Source organism: Cetorhinus maximus, unplaced genomic scaffold (assembly GCF_964194155.1).
Source record: "Cetorhinus maximus unplaced genomic scaffold, sCetMax3.hap1.1 HAP1_SCAFFOLD_3085, whole genome shotgun sequence".
In the NCBI taxonomy this organism is placed as follows: Eukaryota; Metazoa; Chordata; class Chondrichthyes; order Lamniformes; family Cetorhinidae; genus Cetorhinus; species Cetorhinus maximus.
This window is the reverse complement of record NW_027599012.1, coordinates 1-5,000: the sequence shown is the minus strand read 5'-3', so window position 1 is coordinate 5,000 and position 5,000 is coordinate 1. Positions and strand designations below refer to the sequence as shown.

Sequence of the window (5,000 nt, the reverse complement as noted above, 5' to 3'; positions counted from 1 at the left end):
TGCTGCACTGTCGGAGGGTCAGTACTGAGGGAGTGCTGCACTGTCAGAGGGTCAGTACTGAGGGAGTGCCGCACTGTCGGAGGGTCAGTACTGAGGGAGTGCTGCACTGTCAGAGGGTCAGTACTGAGGGAGTGCCGCACTGTCAGAGGGTCAGTACTGAGGGAGTGCTGCACTGTCGGAGGGTCAGTACTGAGGGAGTGCTGCACTGTCGGAGGGTCAGTACTGAGGGAGTGCTGCACTGTCGGAGGGTCAGTACTGAGGGAGTGCTGCACTGTCGGAGGGTCAGTACTGAGGGAGTGCCGCACTGTCGGAGGCATTTTGTTGTGCACTGTACACACCATGTTACTTGATAAGAACATCTGAAACGGGAGGAGGCCATTCAGCCCCTCTTGAACCTGGTTCCCCACCTTCATTCAACACCACTGCATCCGATCCTTTCCCTCGACCCCGCTCTCCTGCTCTCTCCCCTCGACCCCCGGCTCTCCCGCTCTCTCCCCTCGACCCCCAGCTCTCCCGTGCTCTCCCCTTGACCCCAGCTTTTCCGCTCTCTCCCCTCAACCCCCCGCTCTCCCGCTCTCTCCCCTCGAACCCCCCCGCTCTCTCCCCTTGACCCCCTGCTCTCCCGCTCTCTCCCCTCGACCCCCCCGCTCTCCTGCTCTCTCCCCTCGAACCCCCCCGCTCTCTCCCCTTGACCCCCTGCTCTCCCACTCTCTCGCCTCGACCCCCCGCTCTCCCGCTCTCTCCCCTCGACCCCCCGCTCTCCCACTCTCTCGCCTCAACCCCCAGCTCTCCCGCTCTCTCCCCTCAATCCCCCACTCTCCCGCTCTCTCCCCTCGACCCCCCACTCTCCCGCTCTCTCCCCTCGACCCCCAGCTCTCCCGCTCTCTCCCCTCGACCGCCAGCTCTCCCGCTCTCTCCCCTCGACCCCCTGCTCTCTCCCCTCGACCCCCTGCTCTCCCGCTCTCTCCCCTTAACCCCCAGCTATCCCGCTCTCTCCCCTCCACCCCCTGCCCTCCCGTGCTCTCCCCTCGACTCCCCGCTCTCCCACTCTCTCCCCTCGAACCCCCTGCTCTCCCGCTCTCTCCCCTCGACCCCCCGCTCTCCCACTCTCTCCCCTCGAACCCCCCGCTCTCCCGCTCTCTCCCCTCGAACCCCCCGCTCTCCCACTCTCTCCCCTCGAACCCCCCGCTCTCCCACTCTCTCCCCTCGAACCCGGCTGTCTCACTCCCTCCCCTCGACCCCCCGCTCTCTCGCTCTCTCCCCTCGACCCCCCCGCTCTCCCGCTCTCTCCCCTCGAACCCCCCGCTCTCCCGCTCTCTCCCCTCGAACCCCCCGCTCTCCCACTCTCTCCCCTCGAACCCCCCGCTCTCCCACTCTCTCCCCTCGAACCCAGCTGTCTCACTCCCTCCCCTCGACCCCCCGCTCTCTCGCTCTCTCCCCTCGACCCCCCCGCTCTCCTGCTCTCTCCCCTCGACCCTGCTCTCCCGCAATCACCCCTCGACCCCCCGCTCTCCCGCTCTCTCCCCTCGACCCCCAGCTCTCCCGCTCTCTCCCCTCGACCCCCCGCTCTCCCGCTCTCTCCCCTCGACCCCCAGCTCTCCCGCTCTCTCCCTTCGACCCCCCCGCTCTCCTGCTCTCTCCCCTCGACCCTGCTCTCCCGCAATCACCCCTCGACCCCCCGCTCTCCCGCTCTCTCCCCTCGACCCCCAGCTCTCCCGCTCTCTCCCCTCGACCCCCCGCTCTCCCGCTCTCTCCCCTCGAACCCTGCTCTCCCGCTCTCTCCCCTCGACCCCCCGGCTCTCCAGCTCTCTCCCCTCGACTTCCTCCGCGCCCGAGGGTCTCTCCGTCTCTCTCCATCTCTAGTTGACTATCTCCTCAGTCTCCTACGCTCTCCCGTCGACACCCTGTTGTCTCCCCTCGGCTCCCTCTGCACCCGAGGGTCTCTCCCATCTCTCCCCCGTCTCCAGTAGACTCGCCGGCTGAGCGTCCGCAGCTCTCTGGGGGGGAGAGTCCCAGAGATTCACCTCCCTCCAAACGGAGAAATCTCTCCCTGTCTCGGTCCGAAATGGCCGGCCCCTTATCCCCAGGACTGTGACACCCCCTCCCCTCGCCCTCACCCCCTCATTCTAGAGTCTCCACCCAGGGCCAGGGGAGGGGAAACAGCCCCTCGACATCGAGCCTGTCAACAACCCCCCCACCCCCCCCACCCCACCCCCACCCCGCCTCTCTGCGAATTCGATCCGTTCCAGCGAGATCACCTCTCGTTCTTCTGAACTCCGGAGAATATCGGCCCCGTCCCACTCAGTCTGTCACACGACAGGCCTCCCTTCATCCCGGGAATCAGCCCAGTGAACCTTCTCCCAACGGCCTCCGATAGCGAGTCTGTCCCTCCTTAAGTCAGGAGACTGAAACTGTCCACCGCGCTCCAGGTGCGGACTCCCCAGTGCCCTGCACACTCGGAGCGAGACTTCCCGGCTTTTATACCCTATCCCCCCTCGCAATAAAGGCCGTTTCCCTCCCGAATCACTTGCTGCATCTGGGTACTAACTTTTCCCCGATTCATGTACCCGGACACCCAGATCCCTCTGCCCCGCGGAGTCCTGCAATCTCTCTCCGGTTAAATCATATCCTGCTTCTCTGCTCTTCCTGTCAATGTGGACATTCTCCCACCTTCTATCCCAGCTGTCAGCCGGGTGCCCACTCGCTCCGCCTCCCATCCAAGTCTCTTTCCGGACTCTCTGTGTCCTCCCCACAGCTTTCCTGACCACCGAGCTTTGTATAATCTTCAAACAGATAGACTTCACTCCCTGTCTCCTCATTGACATTATGGTTGTAAATTGCACAGATTATAAATATTTGCAAGTATTAACAAAGTCGCATATTAACACTGCGATCCTATCTCTGTCCATCTCTCTCTCCCTCTCTGTTTCTGTCTCACTCACTCTCTCTCTCACTCTCTGTCTTTTACCCTCTCTCTATCTCTCTCTGTCTCTCACTCTGTCCCCCTCTGTGTCTCCGTCTCTCTCTCGGTCTGTCCATCTCCCACTGTCACGCTCCCTCTTTCTCTCTATCGATGCCTCTGTCACTTTCTGTCTCTCTCTCTATCTCTCTGTCTCCCTCCCCCGTTCCCTCTGTCTCTGTCATTCTCCTTCCGTTTTTCTCTCTCTCTCTTCGTCTGAATCTCTCGTGGTTTCCCTCTCTCTCTGTCTCCCTTGGTCTGTCACCCTCTGTCTCTCTCTGTCTCTCTCTCTCTTTCTCTGTCTCTCCCTCTCTCTCTCTCCCTCTCTGTCTCTCTCTCTCTCTGTCTCTCTCTCTCTCTCTGTCTCTCTCTCTCTCTGTCTCTCTCTCTGTCTTTCTCTCTGTCTCTCTCTCTGTCTCTCTCTATCCCTGTCTCTCTCTGTCTCTCTCTCTGTCTCTCTCTCTGTCTCTCTCTCTCTTTCTCTGTCTCTCTCTCTCTTTCTCTGTCTCTCTCTCTCTCTGTCTCTCTCTCTGTCTCTCTCTATCCCTGTCTCTCTCTGTCTCTCTCTCTGTCTCTCTCTCTCTCTCTCTCTCTCTCTCTCTGTCTCTCTCTCTCTCTATCTCTCTCTCTCTGTCTCTCTCCGTCTCTCTCCTTGTCTGTCTCTCACTCTGTCGTTCTCTCTCTCTCCATTATTCGCTCTCTCTACAGATAGACGATGTTCCAAATCCATTCCTCAACCGGATGTTAAGCAGGGAAATGATCACCAGGATTTCATACAAAAGTAAATCTCACAATCTGAACAGATACAGGGGTAACAGGGCCGGACATGTTTCCTCCCACTCTGCACCCTGGGAGTGTTTGATGGGGACGGTGTAGAGGGAGCTTTACTCTGTATCTAACCCCGTGCTGTACCTGTCCTGGGAGTGTTTGATGGGGACAGTGTAGAGGGAGCTTTACTCTGTATCTAACCCCGTGCTGTACCTGTCCTGGGAGTGTTTGATGGGGACGGTGTAGAGGGAGCTTTACTCTGTATCTAACCCCGTGCTGTACCTGTCCTGGGAGTGTTTGATGGGGACGGGGTAGAGGGAGCTTTACTCTGTATCTAACCCCGTGCTGTACCTGTCCTGGGAGTGTTTGATGGGGACGGTGTAGAGGGAGCTTTACTCTGTATCTAACCCCGTGCTGTACCTGTCCTGGGAGTGTTTGATGGGGACGGTGTAGAGGGAGCTTTACTCTGTATCTAACCCCGTGCTGTACCTGTCCTGGGAGTGTTTGATGGGGACAGTGTAGAGGGAGATTTACTCTGTATCTAACACCGGGCTGCGGAGGTTAAAATGCTGGCGAGTTCCCTATCTCGGTCGATGGGCTGATTTTCCACAGGCCAGGAGGGGGTCGGGGTTTTGGGTGGGGTGGGGAGCGGGGTGTGTGTGGATTGGATTTTAGTAATCCCTCCTTTTCCCTCCTCGCAGACGACGCCTGCTTTCTCTGGGGTCTACACCTGGAGCATCTTTTCCCCGACTCGTTTGGCTTCATCACCTACCCGGGCTCCATGACCACCCCTCCGTGCCACGAGACTGTCACGTGGATCATCCTTGATCGGTACATCACCATCACCTCCGTGCAGGTACCCAGACCTACCCCCTCCTCGATTCCCTCCCCTGCCCCTCAACTGCCTGTGCTTCCAATCCTTCCTATCCACCACCCCAGCACCGTCTTATCCTTCCGGCCTTCTACACTCAAATTACAAGGGACATTCACACCACACAAGTGCCAGGCAATGACCATCTCCAACAAGAGAGAATCTAACCATCGCCCCCTTGACATTCAATGGGCATCACCCTCACTGAATCCCCCACTATCAACATCCTGGGGGTTACCATTGACCAGAAACTGAACTGGGACCAGCCAGATAAATACTGTGGCTACAAGAGCAGGTCAGAGGCTGGGAATCCTGCGGAGAGTAACTCACCTCCTGACTCCCCCAAAGCCTGTCCACCATCTACAAGGCACAAGTCAGGAGTGTGATGGAATACTCTCCACT

General features: G+C 59.1%; 1 pseudogene across 1 annotated transcript in view; it reads left to right on the top strand.

Moving 5' to 3' along the window:
- Window positions 1-4,583, top strand: part of LOC144677809 (carbonic anhydrase-related protein 10-like) — a 13,347-nt pseudogene extending 8,764 nt beyond the window's left edge. The window contains exons 5-6 of the transcript XR_013575826.1: window positions 3,668-3,740; window positions 4,429-4,583. The product of XR_013575826.1 is annotated as a carbonic anhydrase-related protein 10-like (transcript). The remainder of the gene's footprint in view (window positions 1-3,667; window positions 3,741-4,428) is intronic.
- Window positions 4,584-5,000: the final 417 nt, after the last annotated feature.